The sequence below is a fragment of the Lichenostomus cassidix genome, chromosome 1 (assembly GCF_008360975.1).
Source record: "Lichenostomus cassidix isolate B80296 chromosome 1, HeHo_3.0, whole genome shotgun sequence".
Lineage (NCBI taxonomy): Eukaryota > Metazoa > Chordata > Aves > Passeriformes > Meliphagidae > Lichenostomus > Lichenostomus cassidix.
Window position 1 is genome coordinate 51,373,766 of NC_139479.1, and position 12,560 is coordinate 51,386,325.

General features: G+C 33.4%; 1 protein-coding gene across 1 annotated transcript in view; it reads left to right on the forward strand.

Moving 5' to 3' along the window:
- Positions 1–12,560, forward strand: part of KLHL1 (kelch like family member 1) — a 192,374-nt gene that overhangs the window by 946 nt on the left and 178,868 nt on the right. The window lies entirely within an intron of this gene.

Consider the following 12,560-nt stretch of genomic DNA (forward strand, 5'->3'; position numbering starts at 1 on the left):
ACCCAACTTTCTCAGAAGTTTATTAAAACGCTAGCGGGAGGTGATGTTGTTCTGGCTGGTGGGATGACAGGTGAAAGCTCAAAAGCAAAAGCGTCCGCTTTCCTGAAACTCGGTGACGAAACCGTGTTACAGCGTACCTCAGAGAAAAATAAGAATACAAGAATTTTAGAATTCATCAACCCGTGTGACACCTGAGAAGATGTAAGAACAGGCAAGACATATCCAGATTCTTGTGTTTCATATATATCCGTTAATGTTGAATTGCTTTTCTTTCTCAATTCCTACCCTCCTCGTCCCCAGCTGAAAAAGAAATTAAAATCATTTTTAGAAGGAAATGTAGCTAGCATAGAGCTTTCAGAAAAAAAACTCTGATATGGATAGTCCTCAGGGTAAAATGATTCATTGATTTAACTCTGCTTGCCCCTGCCTCCCCATGGTTAAGATTACTTCATTTTCGTTTCCTTTGTCTTTTTTTTTTTCCCCTATGGAGAGAAATGTACAGTTCTGTTTCTAAACAGAAGTGAAAGAAATTATTTCTTTCACGTTGAAAGTAAAGCATAGAGTATTTAATATTTTATTAGATGAAGAGACAGAACTGTGCATATGTTTGGGTTAATACGACTGTAGATAAACATATGTGAGTATAACTTTGAGTATGTTACACCTTTTCAGAGAGCCCTAAAGCATATATTTACTCCTTGAATCTCTTTTTGTTTAGTAAGTTAGCAGAGTTCATTTTGTAGGAGCTACATAATTTAAACATGTGGAATAGCTGATAAGTGACTTAGGGACTTTTTTAAATAAAAAGCAATACAGAAGTTTTTATGACTATTGGAAATTGTTCTGACCAACAAGAAGCTGCTTATCCTAGGATTCAATTCAAATTGTTGTCAGATACCTTATAAAGATAGGTAAACCCCCAACCCTAACATTATCTCTTCAAGGTTTTTGAAGAGGAAATGGGAGAGTTAAAAACTAGTACAAATATACTTCCATTCTATAAACTTTTTATTTAGGTGTGTCACTGATCTGAGAATCTGTAGAGATCTGCATAGTAACGGAAACTTTCTGAGTTTTAATGGCACCAGTTGATTTGTATGTAAGAGTGGACTTGCTAGAATGGATGTACTCTGTGACATCATGTATCTGATTATTGCTCCTGTTTCTCCTGGCTGTTATAATCCATTTGTTTCAAGTTCTTCATTCATTGCTACTGAAACAGCACATCTAGTGATCAGTAGCTCATAGTCCTGTTGAAAGAATAAGCTCAGATTTGTTCAGATTTAAAATAACTGCGTCAGGAGAGATGATTTTATTATAATGAAAATGCCACCTTTCGAGGTATGAAAATGTTTAAAATAGTTTTAGAGTCTAAAACTTGCCTTTCTCTTTCTCATCAGAGAACCTTTCATTTACCGCTATGAACTTTGTATGTTATGGCAAGAGGTGGTCAAGTGCTGCAAAAATGGCAGTTCCTGGCAATGCCTGAAAGTTCTGTAATCCAACAATCTTCTAATGCCCTGGAAGGTTATGTCTCACTCATTCTGCAGAGATAAGTCTTTTTATCAATGGTGCCAACTTCTTTATTTCATTGTGACTGTAGGATATGTAAACTACTCTTCAGTCCAGAAAGGCAGAAACTGTCAAATACATGAACAGATCAATATGTTGGAATTCTACCAAGCCTTTAGGCATACACCTGGGTTTTTGGTACAGAAAGTGGTAACTCCTGAATTTCCACAGTATTTAGTCCTGCACATATTTAACATCTGCTTTAATATTTGAGGACTGTTTGGAAAACAATTTTTATTTATGTGAAAATGGTGAGAATTCAATATTTCATAATGTTGCAGTATAGGCTGTGTTGTCATTATTTCAAATGTTGTGAACAGGAGGTCTCTGGGCAGTATTAGCCTGGAACCCACCGGTAGGACATAACACAAGCAGTTTGACAAGTTAGCTTTTGTTCTCTGCTTGGGATTTATATTTTTTTTGTTATTTCTGCTATTGACATGTATGTACAAGTGAAAATTACTTCTTTTGTTTATTATTTTTTTTTAATTATTTTTAGTGTCTGCTTGGGATTCTTGCATCTCCAAAAGAGTTTTGGTTGGGTTCTTGTTTGGGTTTTTTGACTTTCTGTTTGTTTGTTTGTTTGTTTTTATTATATTTTCCTGGTTGGTCTCCTCAGCTTGACACATGGATTTTTTACTGGTATCCTTTTTCAGCTCTGCTGGGTTTGTTTTTCAGTGGGGTTTTAGTTACTGTTTCTACGCCTAAGCTAAACACTACACTGGTTGATGTTGAATTCTTAATTTTAATTTTATTGTTCTATTAGATATGGAGGGATTTATTTAATGAGAGATTATGGTTGTGTAATAAGAAGTACATTCTACTGTACTGATTTGGGGTTTTTTTGAGTGTTTCTAAAGAACATCCTGTCATGTCAATTTTCCAGTACATCTATGCATAAGTAAGGCTATGTGGATAGTCCTCCTAGCATAGAGAAGACTGAAGGGTAAGAGAGGACATGTTATAAAGTACTTACCTAATTGTTCTCTTTTCCATATTGTATCTGTAAAAAGAAAAAAAAATGTTTTACAGTTAACAATTAGTTTTAGAACACCGTCTGATTGCTTGAAATTGCTTGGAAACATGCATATCAAATTGGTTTAGAGCTGGCATGACAAAATTGTCAATAGATGCAGTGGATATTTAAAGAGTTTTTTTGATCTTCATTTCCTAAGACAGAACTGTTAGGAAAAAAAATCTATGAAATGAATTTATAATTAAGATTTACAAATTAGCCACAGCATGCTTGGAAAATGCCAGTGTAAAGATTTGTGATCTATCCTCCAGTTCCTCTCAGTTTATAATGGAGATTTTTCTCGATCACGATGCTCTTTTCAGGTGGAATGTTGATCAATCCTCAGCATGAATGGGATTCACTTAATAAGCAAAGAGTCTGTGGTTTAATCCCTCCTTTCTCAGTGGATGGTAGCATGTTTTGCTTGCCTTACACTGTTCAAATCCTGTGAAGATGTAGTTCCTCATGAGCACTCAGCACTGTTCATTACTACACTCAGTATATGCCTCACAAACTAGTAACAGGTTTATTTTTATAACAGCCCTATTTTATAATGCAGGGGTAAACCAGAAAGCAAAATAAAAAAGCTCAGAAAACATTGAATTGGTTGATCTCAGAGCATGTAGCACTTTTCTCCCACTACTTCCTCTGTTCTCAGCTGCACCCATAAATGATGAGCCCATCTGTAAAACAGTCCCAGACTCCTCTGGTTGTGTGCAAGTGGAATGGAGAACATGGGATTCAATTAACATTTTGTTTAAAAGACAGTTCCAAGAAGGATATGCCAGATATGCCTAACCCACGTAAACCAAGCACTGTCAATGCACAACTGTCAATGCACAAGTCTTTCATAAAACATAGAAGAATTTGAAAATACAGCTTCTGAAAGAGGATGGCAAATCCTCCCACCATTAGATACTGCCTAATAGTGTACTGTAGAGCATGAAGTAAAAGGACTGAGTACTGTGCCTTCCCCAGATAGCAGAGTTTCAAGCTCAAATCTTGCATCTCTAGAAAAATTATGAGGAAATCATTTTACTCTGTTTCTGTCAAGTTTGTCAATGGGAAGTAAAAAAATGCAGTACCAATGGGAATCCAAAAGGTAAATAAGTGAGAGAATGATTTTCTAATTCAAACATTAACTGAGAAATGTAGTTTGCAAGTTTCTGTGATCAAAACTATTTATTTAAATTAAATTATTATGATCAGTGCAGAATTAGGAGTATAAAAATGTGTATGATCAAACTATAGGATCAAAGCTTTTGAATAACCATTTCTTTTGTATTTTTCTGTTCTGAGCCCACAAATCATCCTGCATTTTGATGCTTTTGCCCATTAGTCTCTCCCACTTTCAAGTCTTCTTCCTTTTCTCCTAGCAACCTACAGCCTTGTGGTTGGCATGCTGCTATAGAAAGTTATAAATTTGAAACCTGTCAGGATGAGCAACATTCTCCATGAAGCTTTTTAATTTAATGAGAAAATATTTTGAGCATTTTATATAATGTAGGTAAAATAGTAATAAAAATTTGCTACATAGGTACTTGATGTACTGTTGTTTATGTATCTGGTCTCAAGAGGGGATTCTGGCCTCTGGTTTCAAAGTAAATGGCGTTTCCCATTCACAGCTTTCTTCTCAGTACCTGAACTTACAAAAAGTGGGAAATCGAGACACTTTCCTAGATCTTCTTAGTCTATTCTGTGAGCTCTCACAACTTCAAGTATTTTCGCAGCTGATCATAGATAGCTGTGGCCTTTCTGAGGTGCTATCCACGTTTGAAACTTAGCTTCTGCTGTGATAATCAGATCCTAAAATTAGGTACTAAAGAAGTCAAATTAATAGCTGCTTATGTTATCATACTACCTCATAAAGACTGCTTTGTTGAGAAGGTAATTTAATGCTCAGGGTGGAGTATAGGTCACACAATTCTGCATTTCTAGGTTATGGAATCAGAAGAGAATAGTCCATTTGTTTTTATCATGAGCCAGTTTTTCAACTTGATTATGAAACTTCTAAAACTGGTTATATAACTTGTATGCTTTTATATTTATATTTTTAACTTTCACAACAAAAGAGTCAGGGTTCCTACACAGCACAGGTCACAGACCTTCCTCTTCCAAAGCTTTTATTCATTCCCAGAGCATCTATGCTCTGTTCATGGGATACAGAAGAATCAGGTGATAAAAATAGTGTAAGATCACATAGCTGAAGACTGTATGTATGTGGATGGAATTAAATAAGTTACAAGGAAAATCTAGGTCTAACTTTAAAGTCTGGCTTTGCTGTTTTAAGGAACAGCATTTCTAAAGCTTGGCTGTTTGTTTGTTGGTTTGGTTTGGTTATTAATAAAAGAAGCAGAATACACAAGTAACTTTGTGTGCTGTCATTTCTTTTGTTCACCACTTGAATGCAGGACTGAAACTTGAAGGTTCACTGTCTATCCCAGTGCTACTTGAATTGATAGAATAATTTTTATGTGAGTAATTACAATGGTGACTGTGTATACTCTCTCTGAAGAAAGATTGAGGAATTCAATGTCTGAAGAAATGGCAAATCTTCAGAGCCTTCTGCTGCATTTGGGATTCTAGTGACAAGCCAAGATTCATATAACTTTCTTCTTGGTGGTCCCAAACTTACTTTCTTTTGTTACATCCTCTTTACATTCTTTTTGTATTGAATGCGTGTTCTCTTTCTGGGCCTTATTCCAGCTTTTTTTCCTCCTTTCCACAGTCTCAAAGGATTCCCAACTGCCTTTTTCAAACCCTGGGTTTCTTACCCAGAAAGCATTACTTGGTTTTACCAACTTCTCTTACCATCTGCCTCGTTACCAGGTTACTTACTGTCCAGTCTTTCCTGTATCTTGTTGTGGCTAGCACAGGTTTTTCCCATGAGAATTTTCTTGTGTTTTATAAATAAAGTTTGGATGTTATTGGAACAGTGTCCCAGTACTTGGACGGTGCAGGCCTGGCCAGTCAGGCCTAGGGGAAGGCTTCTGACTGACCAATCTGGGTGACTTTTGAATACTCTATATATATGATGAAATCAAAACAATAAAGGTCATTCCTTCTTGCCACTGAGAACTGGTGCCTTCATTACTCTGCTAGCTGCTCAACAGCGACATCTTGTCCTAGATACTTTCAAAAGTAAAGTCAAATTTCCCCTAGTTCATTAAGAGTTTCTTGGACCTCTCATTCTTTTTCAGTATAATTTCAGTATCATTTAAATTATCCCTTATCTCCTTTGTCAGTTTTAATAAAATCCTAATAGAATTCCCATTCCTTTGTTTTTTATCTCAGCTCCCCATTTTACTTTGTTTTCTGACTTGTTTCATCGTTTGCTGCCAAGTAAGATAGTTCTATTTGCTATGTTTAATGGGCCAGCAAGACACTTTAGTTTGAGTAACTCATTCAGTCCATGATGGGGATTTATCTTCTCTCATCTCATGTCTTTCTTAGATGCACATTTTTGAATAAGGTGAATTATCTTTCAGATGTATCTATTTCTCTTCATTGAATGTAACAGTAGTCTAAAGAGGCTAGTTCAGGTTCAAATTTTCAATTTAAATGTTTAATGTTCAATTAAATTTGATAAAAAGAACACCATTTGAAGTCTACATTGCAAATTCAAACTGTTTTAAAAAGATAGAATAAAAGGATAGAATTAATTGAATCTATTATATTTTCATAGTGTTAGTAAAAAGCATGTCACTCATCCCAGTAAAAGTATGGATGCTGCTAGAAAACCTGAGCCAATTAAACACACTAGAAGCCAGGACTTGACAGGTTTTTTGCTTGTTGATACCCATGTACTTTCAACATAGACAAAACCATCAATTTTTTTTTCCTCTGGACTTATTTTCAGAAATACTTGCACTGTTTTGAAGGAATATTTAAAAAAAATCAATGTTAAGAAAAGATTTGGTGGTGAAAATATCAGTTGCACAGGGAGTGACTAAATCAGTAAAATGCCTCCTAAAACTATGGACCTCTTAAGGTTAACATCATAGAGATTACAGAAAGGAAATGGTTTGCAACCTTTTCATGGTGAAAGTGAAAGCAAGTGCAGAGTAGAATAGCCATCTGGAAAATCCAATTGATGATGGATCTTTATAGATAAATCTGCAGAAATACTATTGGCATAAATATAGTTTTTCTTTCCTCAATAAAACCATTTCTGGAATAATAATAGTAGGGACATATATAAGTCTGTATGTACACAAATAAACATCTATCATCTGCATTTTTCTCTTTATAGAAACATAATAAGAAATATTAAAAGTGAATATATGTATATAATTTATAGAGTTATTAATAAATAAATTAGAGTTGATTCCTTTATAATATTTTTGTGAGTAGTGAAGTTCACTTAAATATTGTACATGGAAAAAAAAATTAGAGCATGTTGTTAGAGTTTGTTAAATTCATAAGAATGGTGTTGATACATACAGATAAATATACTCTTAACACATGATCGTTGCTTTCTAGCAGCTACTTCTGATTCATGTGACACATTTTTTTTAATACCCGGTTGAGAGTTTGCACTTTCTTTTTATATCTCAAGCTTGCATTTTCTAGGTGAAAACTGCTCCTTAAATATTACACTATGATGCTTTGGCAGAATTTCCTAGTATACAAATTTATGAAAATTATACAATTTTTTACAATTCAGAATTGATGACCTAACGTAAACTATTTACACTAAGGAAAGAACTGGATGTTATTAAAAGTTTCAGAAAGGAAATTTATCCTGTGAAAATCTGAGAACTGCTGCAACTTCCTCAGAAAGATAAGTTACGTGTGTAATCATCCCTCATAATAATGAAAAAAAAAAAATCCCTCAAATGCCCAAACCTTAACTTTACCAAAAATTTAATTTGAGTAACATTTAAAATTTTTAATTTTTATTTCAAAAAGTTATAACTTACCAATAATTTAGGACAAACACAGATGCAAAATACTAAAATATGATTTTTTGGTAACACTAATGGTCATAATTGTGTTTAGATGTTTTTCCATTAATATTTTAAATCTTTTATTTCAAAACTTTTGAAAATGTTAATTTTAACTGTAATAACAGGTTAAAACTTTATCATCATTTGCACTTTAAAAATACTCTTTTAATTTATTACAAAATGATAAGTGAAAACATTCTTCTGCATAATAAATTAAAAATTCATGTTAAAATTTACCATTACATTTCAATAGATGCTTCAAGTTTATATCACATTGTTCTTTCCATATCTCCTATTTCCATCTGAAGTCTTGAATATTTTACTAGCAATGCTGAGGATTACTGTAAGTTTAGACCAGCTTTACAGTTTTATAGTAATAAAGATATATATTCAAGGCATCAGAGGTGATTGTCATGAGTAGCCTGGTTTTCCACACCACATTTGTAATAATAATTCTCTCTTTAGTCCTTTGCTGCATATCTCCCTGCCCCATTTTGGGTGTCACATAGACCTTTCCTACCAATTGGGATCCTGAATCCATTCTTTCACTTATGCAGGCACATCTTATCTCTTGATTTCCATTTTCACTACTTCATGGGGAATTTAATGTGTTCTACTTGACCCATGAAAAATATTGGATTTACTTAATGAGATAAAATTGAAAATAAAGGATGACTATTTAATTCTCAGAAACAAGCCAATGAAATACACTGAGAGAAGTAAGACTTGGTTCAATGTGGTGTGTGTCCCAAAGTTTGGACTTCAACTTATACGAAAACAGAATGTTAAAAATAAAATGTGTAAGATTATGTAAAATAGGAAATAAGAGATTTTATATTTTAGTGTTTGCCTTTATCTCAAAATGTATTTGAAAGAAGGAAATGTCTTTTTCAAAACTTAAACATTATTTCTTGAATCTAAACCAACAACCTTTATCACATTGGATTGATTTTCTGAATTTATTAAGGCAATGATTTTCTTATTCTTTAATAAGTGTCTGGGTGTAATTCATGGAAGGCATCATCTGCCATTCATTCTTTTCTTAACTGTATCAGTCAAGTTTTCTGTTTTACTATGTTTCATCAACATTAAAATATTCAGCCTTTTGTAACATTTGTATTTTCCTGTCAACTGTTTTCATCCTTCTTCCCACTCTAACCATATGGAAAAAGCAGCATTGTTTTGACCCTGGTATCTTTTTACTGGTATGTAAGTTTGATTTGTGCAAAACTCATGGAGGAAAACAAAACCAAATCAAATGAAAAATCACAAAAGATCCTTGAGTCTGAATGGGTATAATCACATGCACTGTCTTTGTCGAATACAGTCTGAGGATTGAATCCTATTTGGGCTCCTAATTCTTTCTAGAGATTCTTCAATGGTGTAAGTGATCCATGTCTATAAATATAGTGCAGAAATGTGTAAGGAGAAAAAACTACAGGATGCATACCTAAATCATAGTTTTGTTGTGCTGTGTGATTTTGTTGAAGCTATAGTTTCCCAGATTATTTTATATTCTAGAGATGAATAGGTTCTTTCAGAGCATTTTTTTAGAGAAGTTTTTTTATTTTCCTTCAGCAAGTATGGAGAAAGTATGATTAAAACCACTGCATCTGTATTTGCAGGAATATATGGCACTTCACATACGCAGCTTTCAGTTCTTAGACTTCTGATTGCCTATGGAGATGTAAGTTCCTGTTATGTTCTGGAGCCGTCAGGTGAACCACCAGTCCAAGCCTTCAGGTTGATCTGGTTCACCACTTTTTTCTCCTATTCCTTGTTATTTCTCTACTTATAAATTGGAATCTGTAATATTATTGTACATCCATTCACTGCTAATATTAACATGCATTGCTATATTTTTATTCATACAATCAAATTGTGATAGTTTATGAATGTCCAAAAATTAGCTTCATAAAATTATTTATATTACAGAGATTTATAATGCTATAATAATTCTATAATAATTTATAATCATGTTAAATATAAACCTTCTGTTTATAATGTCTGGTGGCTTTATTTGTGCAAGTTGAGTTCTCTTCTGTCAGTTGTTTTGTCATAATTTTTACTATTAACTTATCCACAAAGACAACCCACCTTTTATATCAATTATCTGAGTTCTGGACAAAAATACCTGAAACGAAATACCAAGCCCCCTTCGAAGGAGCAATAGTAAGTGCAACTCCAAAGGGGATGAGAGATTGAAAATACAGAAGGAGAGAGGAGAAGGAAGGGAAGAGAGAAAGTAAACAATTTGGAATAAACTACTCAGTATTTTCAGTTAGTGGAAACAATTTTTAAAAATATATTTAGTCATCTATTGATATACATCAGGGCTTCAAAGTACTGTCACATCTCAAGTTTTTTTAATAGCAAAAGCTTCAATTAATAATTGTTTGTTAATAACAATGCCTTCACCAACATATTTGATGATGATTAATCCTCCCAAATTAAAGTTTTTGCATATCTTGGCTCTGTTATTTTAATTTAGAAGATTAATGACTTCTGTTTGAAAAAGTAATAGCCTTTGAGAGGATAGAAATTTAGATTAAAGTGAATGCTTTTGTACACTGTTCATCTGAGATGTAAATGGAATTTATGAAAACTGCTATAAAAGGAATTGAAGAGGAAAGCTTTGACATGCAAAATTAGGAACAGTAGTTGTATCAGTAGGAATCCTTCATATGTTTCTTTTGCACTGAGTACTTTCATTTTAGTCAATAAGCACTAAATAATGAAGTAAAGCATATGCTTCTTAAAAATAAAAATCAAAAGAGTCTTAAATGTATCACCCATATGTTACAGGAGAGAATTAAAATGCACAATAATCTTGAAAAAAATAAAAGACCTGAGAAAAAATGAATATGGAATAGTGCAACTTGCTATCCTGTCAGCGATAATCAGCAGAGAAGTCAAGTAGGATCAAATGTGTAGATAGCATTCTGCAGAAGCATTGCACTTAGTACAAAGCAAGTAAAATATGAATCAACTATTCCATACTGCCACTAAAATTTCATCATAGGAGTAGATGAACAGATACATGGCCTGCAAAAAAAGAATTCCTGTTCTCTGGTCTGTTTGGGTAGAGGCTCAGCTCTGCTGTATTGGCGAGGACAATCTAGAAATGTGTGGGTTGTTTAAAGAAATTCCAGGTAAAAAAAAAAATCACTATCATTTTAGGAAACCTGTTGTACCAAGAAAAGATTATCACAGGAAAGAAATTTTATTTTATTTTATAAATACAAAACAGATTTCCTGGTAGTGGTGTGGACTCTGATATCTGGGATTATAAGATTATAATAAACTAGACAAACTTCTATCAATCATGACATGTTTAGACATGACAGTCTTTTTGCCTTGGAGAAAGAAGCAAATTCAATAATTTCTCACAAACTGTCAGTCAGTATCTTTCTATGAAAAGGTTGCCTGCAGAGGCTGACAAAGATTAAAGAAATTCTAACCTTTTGTGTGGGGACGAGAAGATTTTTGTTATCATGCTGGTGTTACAACAAACACTGAATATATCTTTTAGAATTTAAATACATCCTCTCTTTACATTTTATGACTTCATCTGAATTGCTCCTCTGCTGAAGTGCTGTGGTGTGCCAAATCTCATGACTATGCATAACCAAAATGAGTCCTCATCATGTTAGACATTTAACATAATGCACAGACACATATCTTAAGAAGCTTAGTGTTCAAAGAAATTGTACTAATTAAAAGTAAATGCCAGTACTATTATTTGTGGGGATTTTTGTTTTTTTGTTTTTGTTTTTTTTTGTTTTGTGGGTTTGTTGGCTTGTCTGTTTTTTTGTTTAAGACAGAACACTGAAGTAAAAATAACTGAATTACACAGGCAAATTTATAAACTGAAACTAGCTATTTGAGTCTGAGTCCTTAAAGGCAAAAAAGTCCTAAATCTCCACCAAATAAATGTCATAGTAAAATAAATTTACTCACAGTACTCAAAAATAAAGACGTTTAAGTACATAAGGAAAACTTGTGTGTTTACTTCATCAAATTCTAACTCTTTAATTATGTGAAATTTATTTTGCTTCTTTTTGTGCAGAAGCTTCACTGTTACCCCCCCAATTATGCCACTCTATGTCATATTTCTCATTACATTATCTATAAAAAACTGTGGAAAATATAATGAAGTTTATTTCTTCGAGATAGTAAATTAGATACAAAATAAAAAGAGTAATTTTGTACAGTTTTCTAATAGCACTAAGTAATTGCTAGTGCCATCTCTCTCACCAACATGTATGTTGATAAGTTGATTTCTCTTCAGGTGGCACTGTTTTCATGACAGGCTTCAAACATTACTAGAACTGAGAGTTGAAATAAGATCTTTTTGTGTAAGGCTCCTAATCCTCTCATAATAAAAGAGTACACGTCATTAAGAGTGTAATGCAGAGAATGAAACATGGTTGTCTAATCAAGAGGATTTCTTTCTGAAGTGTCCTGTTTCCTTTGTAGTGGTGACTGGGAATGTAGCAAAAACCAGGCAGTGAGTAATTAAGAAAGGAAGAAATGTGCCTTGTCTTATGAACTCTAATATAAGAGGCTTACTTCAGAAGGAGAAATTCATTGGAAGGTTTCTTTCCAAATTTTGGTGATTAAGAAATGATACAGATGTTTCTTAAATCTTTGGCCTGCTGTTGAAATTAATTCCTTTGTGCAGGACACGAGAACATTTTGAAAAGCTCAGTGAAAAAATTCAAAATACAAAAAACTAAAAAATAGCGGGATTAATTAATCTCAAATGAAACTTGGAAAGAACACATTTTCTCTTTTTTTTTTCCCCCGCAATCTAAGTGTTCTATTACAAGAGAGACGTGTCTTGGCATATGTTATTTAGCAAGGTGAAGTAAAATAACTTCTCTCTTCTGGGGCTTGTTTTTCTCTCTTGCCTTTTTGTGTAGTCAACAAAACAGGGCCACCCGTGATTACTATACTGTAGAAAGAGCTCAATACTCTTCAGGTTTTTTACTTAGTTTGGCTTTTTATGTTAGCATATGAAA